Below are 13,244 nucleotides of genomic sequence, written 5' to 3' on the forward strand. Positions count from 1 at the left end.
GCGAGGTACTTTGCAAAGCACTCTCGATGTTAATCACATGTGATGCTCGCTTTATTGTGCTATTGTATACATTCTGAATCCCATCGAAATACAATCACGGAAATATACGAAGCTCTATGATTCGTTCGACATTCGCAAATTTCGCAAATTACAAACAAAATTCCAAACAGCAGAGAGTTTGGACAAATCACGCTATATATAAATATGCCGAATTTATGCCACGCGATTGACAAATATTTAAAACGGTCCTATATATAGCCGTCCTTATTAATGACGTAATTAATCATTAATTAAACTCGAATCAATATGTGTATTGTTTATCTAAATAAGCGAAAAATTCAAAGCGCAGTACATCTGAATATATCCGAAAAATTCGAAGCAAAATATAAATTTATTTCTATGAATAAATCGCATAAAGCGCTTGCAAAATAAAAAGCTAATATATTTATATTTGTTAATGGTTAATGAACTAATTATATCGACTATTAATTATATGATAGTCGTGCGTGAGCAAAAAATATAATATTTGACGTGCCTTTACTTTATGTGTGTGATATATATTATAATATAATATATAAATATATTTTATTTTATTTTATTTTATTTTAATTAATGCTAGCTTTTACGATGCTAAAACTCTTTTTAACAGTGTTTCAAAAAACAACCAACTTACAGAGTATTGCAAAAAATCTAATAAGACGCTTTCCTGCGTCGTTTTATTTTTAACATAAAAAGCATATCTTAAAATAATTGCTCCTTTATACTTGCTCGCAGACACATAAATAAATAAATTTATTTTCAACTCTTACTTACGGACAAATGTTTCGCAAGAAAGTTTATTTACTCTTTATTCTTGTCGTTCAGCCATGAATTAGAGAGATAATTCTTTCGATAAATATAAAAAAGTCACTCTTACAGAATTGATTCATCAAATAAAATACCCGAAAAATGATGGAATTTTAGTTGTCGTATTCCTCAATTGATCGATGGTGCGACGTGCGACACATCTTTTGAAACTCTGAAGTTTGCTACTGGCAGTTCATACTTCTATAAACTGCGTTCCGATATTCACTGCCTATTATGATATACTGAAAATATGTAGTTTGAGTTTTGAGTCACGTATAAGTAAGTACATTATAAATTTTCCGTACTGGCGGTGAATATCGGAACGCAGCCATAATAGTCAAAGATTATAAATATTTCGTAATGCTTGGCACGCGACGCTCGGTATATTTGCTGTGTGCGGCATACCGCGCGCTGTGTCGTCACTCGCGCGATGACTTTCGGGGAGAGGTTACTCCCCCGCGCCGCGCCCCGCCGCGCCACGGGACGGAACGCTCGGAAGCTCCCCTCCCTACAACCACTTCTCCTCGGAACGTCGTCGTGGCAGGTATCGGGAGACGCAAGCGCGAGCGTTGCTTCCAAGTAATAATGAACTCGCGTGTTCAACTCTCACAATCAACGCCTCGTAAGCATATATCGAAACGGCGCGGCGCCGCGGCGGCTGTATTACGAAGCATCGTTACAACCGTTGATCGTCAGCCCGCACTATTAAAGACTCGTAAGCGAGGTAACGCGATGGTTATGTATCGTAATGCTAGGTTAAGTATCTCGCATGATTGAATTCGTTTAGAGTGGAAAGCGATAGAGATCGAGAATTATATAAAGTATATCGAAGTCGAGTATTACGTCTCGCGTCGCGCCTTAACTTTCCCATCTAACGTGCTCGTTATTTTTAAGTTGAAATGAAGCGGATTCGATATATTGGAGCAATACGAATCGACAGATCGAATAATGAAAAGCCATGACGTATCAGCTGTTTCGCGAAATTGATAGGAATCCAAATTTATCGCGCATGAAGTCGGCAAAACGACGTGACGTATTTTTGAACATCGTACTCCGTGCGAATACTCTTCTCTCTCTTTTCTGTATTTATTTATTCTCTCATATTATAATACAAGATAATAACGGCTCTAAATCGTAATCGTACATTATTTGAAATGCAGAAAGTATACGGAGGTAGAGCTGGGAGCAACAGGTATAACATTGCCGTGGCGAATGTCGCGTGAAGTAAGCCGTACGATTTTCAAATCCGTCGTTGCCGGAGCTCGCGGTGTTCGCGTGACGTCGCGGATCTTATTGTTAGCTTCGGACGTTTTACGACATATTTCTCCGTCGTAAAATGCAGTAAAATGCGCGATCAAATCGGGAGTGCCGTACAAAGTATAGCGCGCGCGTGAACATCATATTCTGGTAATTAGTTTGTGCTGGTAATTAATTGTTAATGTTTAATTTTAGCGTGTGAGAGAGCCAATGGAAGGTGCCACGAAGAACCGCGGCAACAGACGAACGAAAAAGAAAAAAGAGGTTCGAAAACGTCGAGTGACAACGGAACAACAGTGCAGTTAGTAATAATTATTAATTTATTATTTATTGGTTATATAAATTGTTTCTCTGCGATAATATAAATAATATAACATGATAAAATGACAAGTAAAATTTGTATAAGTAGAATTTTTATCGAAAGTACATTCGTAATTCGCCAACGATATAATAAACATTAAACGTTTATTTTATCGACTACAATTGGCAAGTAATTATCGTGACGATTCGACCATTGATTTTGGTGCGATTGATCGTCAAGACGTTAATAATCTTTGATACTTTATATATATAAGCATCTCATTTTTAAATAATTTAAATTAAATTAAATTATTAATTAATTATTTATTAATTAAATTATTTTTCGCAACAAATTTAATAATTTAATTTAATTTATTATTTAAAAATGAGATGCTTATATATAAAGTATCAAAGATTATTAACGTCTTGACGATCAATCGAACCAAAACCAATGGTCGAATCGTCACGATGATTACTTGCCAATTGTAGTCGATGAAATGAACGTTTAACGTTTAGAATTTTTATATTTTTATCATAAATGTTTAATGTCTTCGAGTATGAAGGACAAGAATATGGATTTCATCAGCGATTATAGCTGTTAGTAATTAATTATATACAGATGATTGTTTGGTAGTAATTTATTTACAAATCAAATTGCCGTGAATTTATGAATCATTCATATTTCAAGATATTTCATTCTGAATATTTCAATTGATACACTTTTGAAATAAAATATATGTAAATCTAAATAACTGTAAATACGAGTCTAGACTTTTAAATGTTAGTAATTGCAGGATACAATAAAAATGAAAGAAACAAAGCACGCGGGTAAGATTGAAACATTCAAGAAGCTTTATCTGTGTGCGGATATTTATTTCGAGATATTTAATTTAAAAAATCGTTACAACAGAAGAAAATGCTCGATTTTTTTGAAAATAACCGATTAAAATTGTAAACGTATTATCAAAGTTTTTTCGCGGTGCATATTTTATATCTGCCGGTATTAGAAAGTACCGAACTTCCGCTATAAACGCGCAGTGTAAAATGTTACGAGATGTTCTATTTGGATCGATCCCGCTCATTTCGCGCGCTTTATCCTCTTCGTGCCCCGAAATTCTCGGTGGGGCGACCCTACAGAGAAATATTTGATTTTGAATGGGGATGCATCGGGGCGATTCCGCGAATATAAGGCGGCTGAATGGTATACATAATACACTCCCAGTCGCATCCGAGCGACTAAGGATTGGTTGGAACGCGGCCAGTTGGCCGCGACCCAATCCGTTATTTCATTCTTTTCGAATCCACCCTCTGTGTACCACCGCGTGCTCCCTCCCCCCTCCCCCTCTCCCTCTTCCCCCGCAAAACCACCCCAAGTGCGCCCTACGTGCAGGCTCCCAGTGCCACACCCACCACTGCCATCGTCATCGATAACAGAGCATGTTTCGTCTTCCCTTCCGTTTTTGCCGCCAAATGAATTGCGCAAGTTAACGGGCGCACACGTTTTTACTCGGAATTTAAAACTATTCACGCCAACTATTCACATTTTTACAATAAAGCTCCATATGTATTTATGACATCTGAAAAAAAAATAGATTAAATCTTTAAAATGGTAAAATATATAGAAATACAAGCGGATTGTGAATACTAATAACTATTAGTCCTAGTCCACAATAAGTGTTTTAAGCTGTAAGCCCTAAGAAATTGATCGATCACAGTCAATTATTTTCCTCAAATTCAACTCATGTGATTAAACAATTTCTTAAAGCTTTAGGGCTTATAACAGCTATTGTAAACCAAGACTTATGTGTCTTTCTCTCGATCAAGATCGTGTAAATATAGTTTTGTTCTTACGTTATTTCATTCTAGCTGTTCTTTACTACGTGCAAATTTATCTTGGTTCTTACATTCGCTTTTCATTTTTACTTCACCATCATAAGTCTTGTTCACAAATTACTGTTTGTAATGCAAATGCGCAGTTTCTAATATTGTCAGATTATATCATCTATATTTGTTCCTTTTATGAAAAGATAAAATAACGTAAGTTTCGACAAGTGTTGGTATAATGAATAATAAAATTTGATTAAGATTTGATACAACAATGCATATATAATATATATATAATTTTCTTACGAAAATTGTCAACCTAAAGAGATCCATTGTCAAAATGGCATTGATAAACGGCTTCGCGAGTTATATCTTCCAATTTTCTTTCTCTCTTTTTCCTTTTACGTCGCATCCTCACGCATTTTTACCGTTTTCGTTCCTACACAAAGGTTGCACGCACGAGAAGTGTTGAGAGGCAAAAAAATTGACCTCGCGTTCATGTTCCTTTGGGCGAGTGTTCGGTTTAACGTTTGCGCGCTCACGATATATGGCAAACAAGAGCGTAATAAATGGCATATGGGGTAAAAGACCACACGGACATATTGATTTCGCGATGCAAGCGTTATCCTCGTTCCGCTCACCTACGTGCGATCAATCTTCTCATTTTTACATGTAACGCCGTATGTGTGCCAACGTTACGGAATATGTATCGCGATAGAATTTTGCGATTTTTCCTGTTGTACGCGAATTGACTAATAATACGTTTGAAACATCAAAAATTGCAGAGAAAGACTTGTAAATCTTAATTAATTAGATTTGCGAGTTTATTTATTATCATGTATCGTATTAGTTCTTACATTTTATCACTATATGACGTTATGTACATACATGCCATGCTTTTTTAAATAATTATTGTGATATTTTAATCAATGCGGGTCAGGCAGAGAAATCCGATAATCAACAAAATAAAACCATATCACAATTAAAATGTTTTTCCAATTAAAGCATCGTGACATGAAATGAATAACTGTAGGGCTCTCAGAGAAAACACGTTGTATCGTTATTGAATTAAATTTCGATTATTGCGAACGTTTTGAGGACAAAGGTTGATTATGTACCTACATCTTTTCCATCAGCAACCGATTACAATTTGACGGATGTCGATCGTCAATATACGGGCGTATTATTATAAGATTAACAAGTCGTATAAAATTTATGTTCTGTCAGAAACGGAATAGTTCATGAATCGCCATCAATCATCGATTTACAAGATAAATACTAAAATTCAAACTCACGCAAGAACCGCGCGATCGCCAGTTATCATTGTTAACTGCTGATATATTTGCGATCATTAATTACGAAAAATTAACAGAGATAATTTATGGTTGTTCAAACAAACGTTGCCGTAACGGTGCCGCCGCGAGCGATTTCAAGAGAGAATTCCCAAATTTTGCATACCGCAAACGTTCCATTACGTTTCCGCTACACTTCGTTGATCTAATTCGTATTTTCACTCGGTTTGCTTTGTCGGTGGCTCAGTGATGATAATTAGAAACTGCAATCGCGATAATCGTCGTCCCGCGACAGGGCGTTCTGAATTAAACTGCCGTTTGCCGACGGCGGCGAACCCATTGTCGATTTGAGACTCAGCCGCGCGACGTTACTCCCCGCGCCGATGTAAACGCGTTATTGCCTGACATTTGGCAGAGTCTTTTCCCTTGAGATAGTTCGCGAAGATGTTCTTGGGAAGATCGTTCCACACTCGTGATTCTCGTGACGTTTCGGACTGAGAAACGATCCTGAGTTGTTCTTTCAATTCTTCCCAAGGGCTCAACCCTTTAACGGAAGAAAAGAAAGGTATAAAAGTGAAAGAACGAAGTGCGAAAAAAGATGTTTTCTGATGCGAAAGAGCTGTTTAATCTTTAACGAGATCTAGGTGCATGCTTTCAGTAGTATGCTATAAACTTTAAATATTCCAGCGAAATTTGATTCTGACTTGGCAATAAATTATAGATGAAACATACAATGATCATTAACGCGCGATTGCGTTCTTTTCGATGAGAGGAATAAGTGAAATATTACTAAAAATATTACATTGCTGTGAAAATTAATTCCTGATAGTGTCAATAGCACATTTTTTTTTTATATCTTTTAAATTTTAGATAAATATACGTTGTACATCTTACGTTGTACACCTGCATTTTTTAAAAATATTTACATCTCCTTTTTAGAAGAGGCTAAACAAAAATATGAAATATATATATATTATTACCGATTCAATATATTTGAGTACCATTTATTTTCTCTTAATAGACAAGATCGCGGCTCGTTGTATACCATTAAACTTATACCAAAGCCAAACCAGTAGATTGGCAATCGCATTTCCCGACAGATTAATACGGAATAACTCTTGTCAGACTATTGGAAACGACCTATATTCAATATCTCGTAATTACCACAACCGCCAATTTCTGTTTTGTACCACTGGATAGTACGCTGTGGGCAGTTTCGGACTTTTCATAACTATTATTGGCCTCAATAGACATGTAAATTTTTTAATTATTTTTCTGCCAAAAATCTGACTAGGTTTAAAGTAAAGCGTGGAAGAAAAGTAAATGCGGGACAAAAAATATATTTAAGATTGCGGGAAGAAAAATATATCTATTGTTAATTTTAATTTCTCTAATATAGCAAAACACACAGATTTAATAATCGTTTTCAAATCTAATAAACCTAATATACTTAGAAATGTCTGTATTTTATAACATCTCTATCGTTTCGCGGAATAAATTAAATACGCAAAGATCTCGTAAATGTATCTCGTACATGCTGTAATTTTGACGAAATACAGTTTTTGAAGACTACTTAATCTTGACGATGATTATGCAATTACATCAACAGCGAAAATAGATGATTGCACACTGTGATGCGTACCATCGAGAAAGGCACAATGATAACCGTAATTACTCTAATAAGTAGAACGTTTAACCTACTTACGAATAATTCATCAATTTCTACATGACAATACATTTTGTACTATGACCCACTTTTGAATATGTTACATAGTTATAAAACGAAAAACGATGCAAAATGCATAATAAATCAATTTAAGATAAAGATAAAAAAATAAGTATATCAACCATTTAAAAAGAGATAGCAATTTCATACAATATTTAAAATTTATTCTTAAGAAAAATATTATTTTAACAATATACAATCGCAATATAGTTTTATTTGTTATTCCTATTGTAACATAAAGTTATATACTTCCATTTCTAATTTTTTATTTTAATATTCTTTTTAGATTAGCTAAAAATTTAACTAAAGTAAAATTTATAGAAAATAAATTCCGGGTTATACTTACAAATTACATATTGTTAAAATTTAATTTTGCATGTAATAAAACCAATTTAATAATTATTCACAAACATAACAACCCAATAATTATAAAAATGTCGGTGTTTTGTAATATTTTTGTTCCTTTTGCGAGAAACGTTTAATACGCAAAAATAAATATAATAGATCTATAATATCATATGTATGTTTGTCGAATTACAATTTAAATAAATATATCTTTGTTAAGCTTTCGAAACGCTTTCGACTGAGAATAATTAATAATTATTTCAGACAATGCTAACAAATTCTGAAAACAAAGCTCAAAGTGCGACAATAACCCATTTATCGAAATTATTTTGGAAAACAGAGTATATATAACATACGGCATGCCTTTATTTCATAATACATTAAATATTTTGTAACGATTGTTCAGCATTTGTCTACGTACCGCGCGCTGTGTTATCGTTCGCGCGGTACATTCGGGCACCTATGTGAACTTAGCACCCGACTTTCATAAAAAAAATTTTTCGTATGTGCATTCGATTACGCTCGGTTTGTACCCGATTGTACCACAGGTTATTTCATTTGTCACCTGCATGCAGATTTAAAATATCTCTAAAAATGACAAAGTTACCCTTATACGAATTTTCAATATCTCGTATTTCCACCCCCTTAAGAGTACAAACAAAATAAAAACCGGTACAAACGAGTACAAACAGTGCTTAATCGAATGACATTTGGAAGATTATATTGTTTCTCAAAGCGGGGTGCTGATGATTTTTTAACTCTCTGTAACTTTCGCCCCTTTGAGGTACAAACAAAAATACCTTGATTTGCCCGTCATTTAATGATAAATGAGTACGAATCGACAGATCGAGTAACTCAACCAAAAACCATAATGTATCGGTTTAATAATACCAGTATCTCGAGAGATTTATTTGATCAAAGTTCTATCGCGCGTATAGACAAAGCGGAATATATTTTCCGATTATTGTATTGTTCATATTCTAAGTTCTCTGCCAACTTCTTTTTAATTCGTATATTAATTTTTTTATCTTGTAACGTAAGACGTAAGATAGTAATTAATTTAAATGTTCAATATGTCTGTTACAGGTATAGCATTTGACAATCGTATAACGTAGTACATATCGTATAACGCGGAGTGTCATAATTATAGTAATTAGTACGCTCGTGCAAATTAACCATAAATAAGTTTCCGCGAGTGAATTTTTGCGAGTGAGTACCATACAACGAATTTGATTGCGAGAGGAGGAAGGGGCCTGGGAGGCATCGAGCGACGGCGGAGCAACGATAAGGTGAGTAACTTACTTTTTATAAATTGTCACTTAAAAAATTAATTGTCTATTTATTTGAGTCATTTATTTGATAGATTAAAGTGAGAGCTAGAGAAAAAGGCTGTTATATTTATAAACTTTGATAAGATGTAATATATAAAAAAAAAGATATTTTTGAAAATTAAAAATTACTTTATTAAATATTTATTTTAAAAAAAGAGAGATGAATAAAATTATTTTTCTAGAAATATTAATTACTTTGAGCACGTAATAACTTCGATTTACGTTTCTATTTTACAGTTCAACGTGGTTACTAATGCAGTTTACAACTCCGCTGCTGCGCATCGTATCAGTGAGTCAAATTGTCTTTTATTTTATATTGGAGTAACGGATTTGTGAAAATTAAATTTAAATTTATCAAGTTAACAACATAGAAATTGCGGATAAATGTTACGATTCGTACAAATTTGTTGTCCTAAAATGGATGGGTCAAAGTAGATTAAAGATAGATAAATGATTGTTGGTTGACCAATTTATTCACGGAATTGCTCTGAGTTTGTTAATACATTTCGGGAACAGAACATTAAAAAAAATTAAGATGCTCGCCAACAGCGGTGAAGGAAAACCCTTGCAAGATGCACCTACTTTGTCTCGCTGTCATTCATGCGCTATAATTTATCACTCATCATATATCTATCGCACTCGCGCCGCATGCGGAATGAATTTCAACTGCTCGATTGTATCCACGATATCTCCGGTACTGTTCACGCCCGCAAGGCCCGAAAACCACTTAATCTTCGTCGAATGGAACGAGGGACCGCGGGGTAGATAGGCGGGGTTTTGTGAGAAATAGGAGGTAGGCGAAGAAAGGACGGGGAATGACAGGAAGCAGTTGCATTTGGAATTGCGCACTACGAATCGGACTTTCCGGCACGAGCCACCGCCACCGCGGATATATTGTTCGCTATTCCAAAATCTATAATTTGTTATCCCTATAACGCAATTACTAATAAGTCAAGCGATTTGACGGAACTGATTTAGGTTCCAATAACCAAACCGGCCAAAACGACCGAAATCAGCGCGGATATAAATCATCGGCCACGTTTCCCCTGATATTGAGATTTACCATAAAAGCTTGTCAATGACGGTCAAAATCGGAAAAGCTCTTTGTGGATGAATGATTGATTGCTCATTGCAGAATAGTCTGTTTTAACGTGCTCGGAGATGTCGGTTTACGAATTACATACTTTACTGCATATGTTACCATATACATTCGGACTGACATCCTTTAATGCTCTCACACGTTTATGCATCATAAATATGTATTAAAGAAACTACTGCGTAAAAAGAACTACATCGTAAACTAACGTATAAAACAAGCCTACTGAGAATATACTTCGTTCAATCATAGTTTGATAAGTAAGTACTTTTTGCGACGGTATAAAGTATAAACTACATTAACGTTAGCATATACGTCATGAACATTAAACATATATTAATCCAACATTGCATGCACGAATGCACAGATGTAGTAATGTTTTTTTTGTACTTGAAATAATTTTTGCGAATGATTTTGTGTTCCTTTATGTAATTCCGCAAATAATTAGAAATTATATCAAGTTTCACGTTTTTTATATCTTAACATTAAAGCTGATACATACGATGATACGTATGAGAATTAAAATATAATGAATGCTAACGATATTATCTATTGTTCTATCAGACCAAGCTTTACGATTTTGCGGAAGAAACTGGCGGCACAATTTACTATAGTTAATTACTTGGAATGCAACTATTACATTTAAGGAAATTGATCTGGGTATAATCGCTAACTGGTAGAATAACCAAAACCTGACCCTTTCCTTTATGCGGTAACCGCATACGATGGGTTAGGTAATTGAAGTGTCATGAAAGGCGTCGGTATGCTCGTTGGTTTAATCGAGAATCTTCATATAGCACCATTGTGGACAATCTTGTTGAAACATAGCGTCCTTGATTAAAGGTACTTGCTTATAAAACTATGAACGAGCAATTGAAGTCGAAAGAAAATGACAATTATTATCGATATTAATCAAGCTCCATGCTAACTTCATGTTATTAACTTTTTATTTATAATTTTATTAATAATTATTACAGGAAGTTAATTACTTTTTGATAATCATACGTATAATACCGTAGCTATATAAATATCAAATATATCGAAATAAATAAAATAGTGTCATAATATTACAAATTTTGTAACATCAATTACACAACAGTTTTATTTATTCTTATCTTAAACATTATTTTAATTTATTTCTATCTTAAACATTTAACTTTTATTTAAAATTATTTTTGTAATTTCTTTTATGTGAATGTGATTTATTTTAGAAACATTTAGAAAATTATATAAAATATTGAAAAAAAATTCATATACTCGCGTTGCTTCTGTCATAAATGTCTCCGTACTTGCGGTCGCATCTCTTTTGGGGAGCAAATTTCTCGTACAAGCCTAATTCAATCAGGCCGATTAGGTACGCTATTGGCGAATTTACGCGCGCATTACCCGCGACCAAAACCTGACCTGGCAGCCGCATTCCGGTGCGTGTTCGCCGGTCGAGATACCATAAAAGCTTAGGCATGTCGGCGGATCGACATTCATTATGTATCGGCAAACACGACACGAGAGGATATAGGGTGGACAAGGGGATGCAAGGCTGGTGGGGGAAAAGAATGGCGGGTGAAGAACCATTGACGTGCCGGACATAGGATCGGCATAGAATTTAATCTGCTTTGGCTTGAATTTCAAAATACGCGATGGCTAATGCATATTGCCTTTGGCGCCGCTCCAAGTCGCCTATGCAGTCGAATCTACCTCCCGACCTCCTACTTTCCCTCCCCCCAAGTCTCGTTTGCCATCATCATATATCTGTTCTGCCGAACTCTCCCACTATGTGACCCACCAACCCCGTTGTTATCCCCCTTCCCGGTCAGTGTAAACTCATTTTGTCATGCATTAAACGGCGCGAAGCATCACACCCCTTCCCTGTCCTCTCTGCCGCAACTTCTCTGTCTCTCGATATATCTATATCTCTATTTCTCTATCTCTCTCATTTCTCATTCCCTCGCTTCAAACGATATTTATGCCATACTAATCGAATATCTCCTTTATATGCGCTTGCATATACAAGCATTCACCCTTTCTCTACCGAGCACCGTCCCTCACACTCTCGCCTCGTTGCAGTGTCTATGACGATGGCCTAAAATTTGAGGACCATCTCCGCGTAGCCCAGCAACCAATTCCGTGGTTGCTTTTGCGGTAACAAATCTTACAATTAGTGTGATCGCGATTGTTGATCAACCTGTATACACGAAGCGGTTATTAAAATTATGGTTATTAAAATTAATGCAGGTAACTCTCTTATCAATATTTGTGTCATTATTTGAAAGCAATTGGACAGTAATAATAATTCAAACATTACCTTTTTTTTTTCAAGGATTTAAGTTACCTGAATAATTTTGCACATGATTAAATTATGAATATCATATTTATTCCTTATTGCAGAAACAATAGCTGCATGAGTAAAACTTATATTAAACAATTACATTTATAAATTTTCTTCTAATTCTAACGTTATATTTTATATTACGTGTAACACATCAGAATAGTTTAACAATAAATACAAATTAATATTTTATCAAGCGCACTTCTTGCGTGATCTTCCCAACTTGGGAAAAAAACTCGTCATTAACATCTAATTGAGAGGATGGGAATCAACGGAAGACGGAAAATTGCGCAAACGAAAAGGGATTCGATTATCGGCGATCCCAGTATCGTATCGAAACGAACGAAATGCGCTTAACATACTTAGGATCGTTTGTTCCACTACTCCGACTAGCGATCCGAATCAGTCTCATCACGGCTTATTCCCATCCGGAAAATGGTCGAAAATTGCTTTTTCGCATGCACACCGAGAAACGTCAGCGGCATATCCCATTATTCCGCTTCTGCTATCAAGTGCTATTGTACAAGAAATAGCTAGCTTTTGCTACTAGAAGATAATATAAAATATTGCAGTATTGTTGCACATGTAATTAATGTAATTGCGCGTGTAATTATTAATTTATGTTTATTAAAATTTGATATTAAATTTTTATGATCCTGAAAATCATGCATTTTGCATGTAAATTATAAATGTGTGCAAATCAAAATAATTAATCTCATTAATGTATTAAAATGATATCTATTGATTAATATATGAATTTATTTAAAATTAATTGCACTGTCGAAAATTGTCGAGAAATTTTTTCCCTTCCTTTTCCGATTGCAAGAAAGATATCTAGCTGTAAAATAGTTAACTATGGCGGGAACAATGTGCACGAAGATCATAAAATTTTTATAAAGAA

General features: G+C 34.8%; 1 protein-coding gene and 1 long non-coding RNA gene across 3 annotated transcripts in view; one reads left to right on the forward strand and one right to left on the reverse strand.

Moving 5' to 3' along the window:
• Positions 1 to 13,244, reverse strand: part of LOC139815476 (nicotinic acetylcholine receptor alpha7 subunit) — a 212,115-nt gene that overhangs the window by 26,836 nt on the left and 172,035 nt on the right. The window lies entirely within an intron of this gene.
• Positions 1,208 to 13,244, forward strand: part of LOC139815479 (uncharacterized) — a 181,172-nt gene continuing 169,135 nt past the window's right edge. The window contains exons 1-4 of the long non-coding RNA XR_011732732.1: positions 1,208 to 1,570; positions 2,299 to 2,404; positions 8,677 to 8,879; positions 9,159 to 9,210. This is a non-coding gene — a long non-coding RNA (uncharacterized lncRNA). The remainder of the gene's footprint in view (positions 1,571 to 2,298; positions 2,405 to 8,676; positions 8,880 to 9,158; positions 9,211 to 13,244) is intronic.

This window comes from Temnothorax longispinosus, chromosome 6 (assembly GCF_030848805.1).
Source record: "Temnothorax longispinosus isolate EJ_2023e chromosome 6, Tlon_JGU_v1, whole genome shotgun sequence".
Classification (NCBI taxonomy): Eukaryota; Metazoa; Arthropoda; class Insecta; order Hymenoptera; family Formicidae; genus Temnothorax; species Temnothorax longispinosus.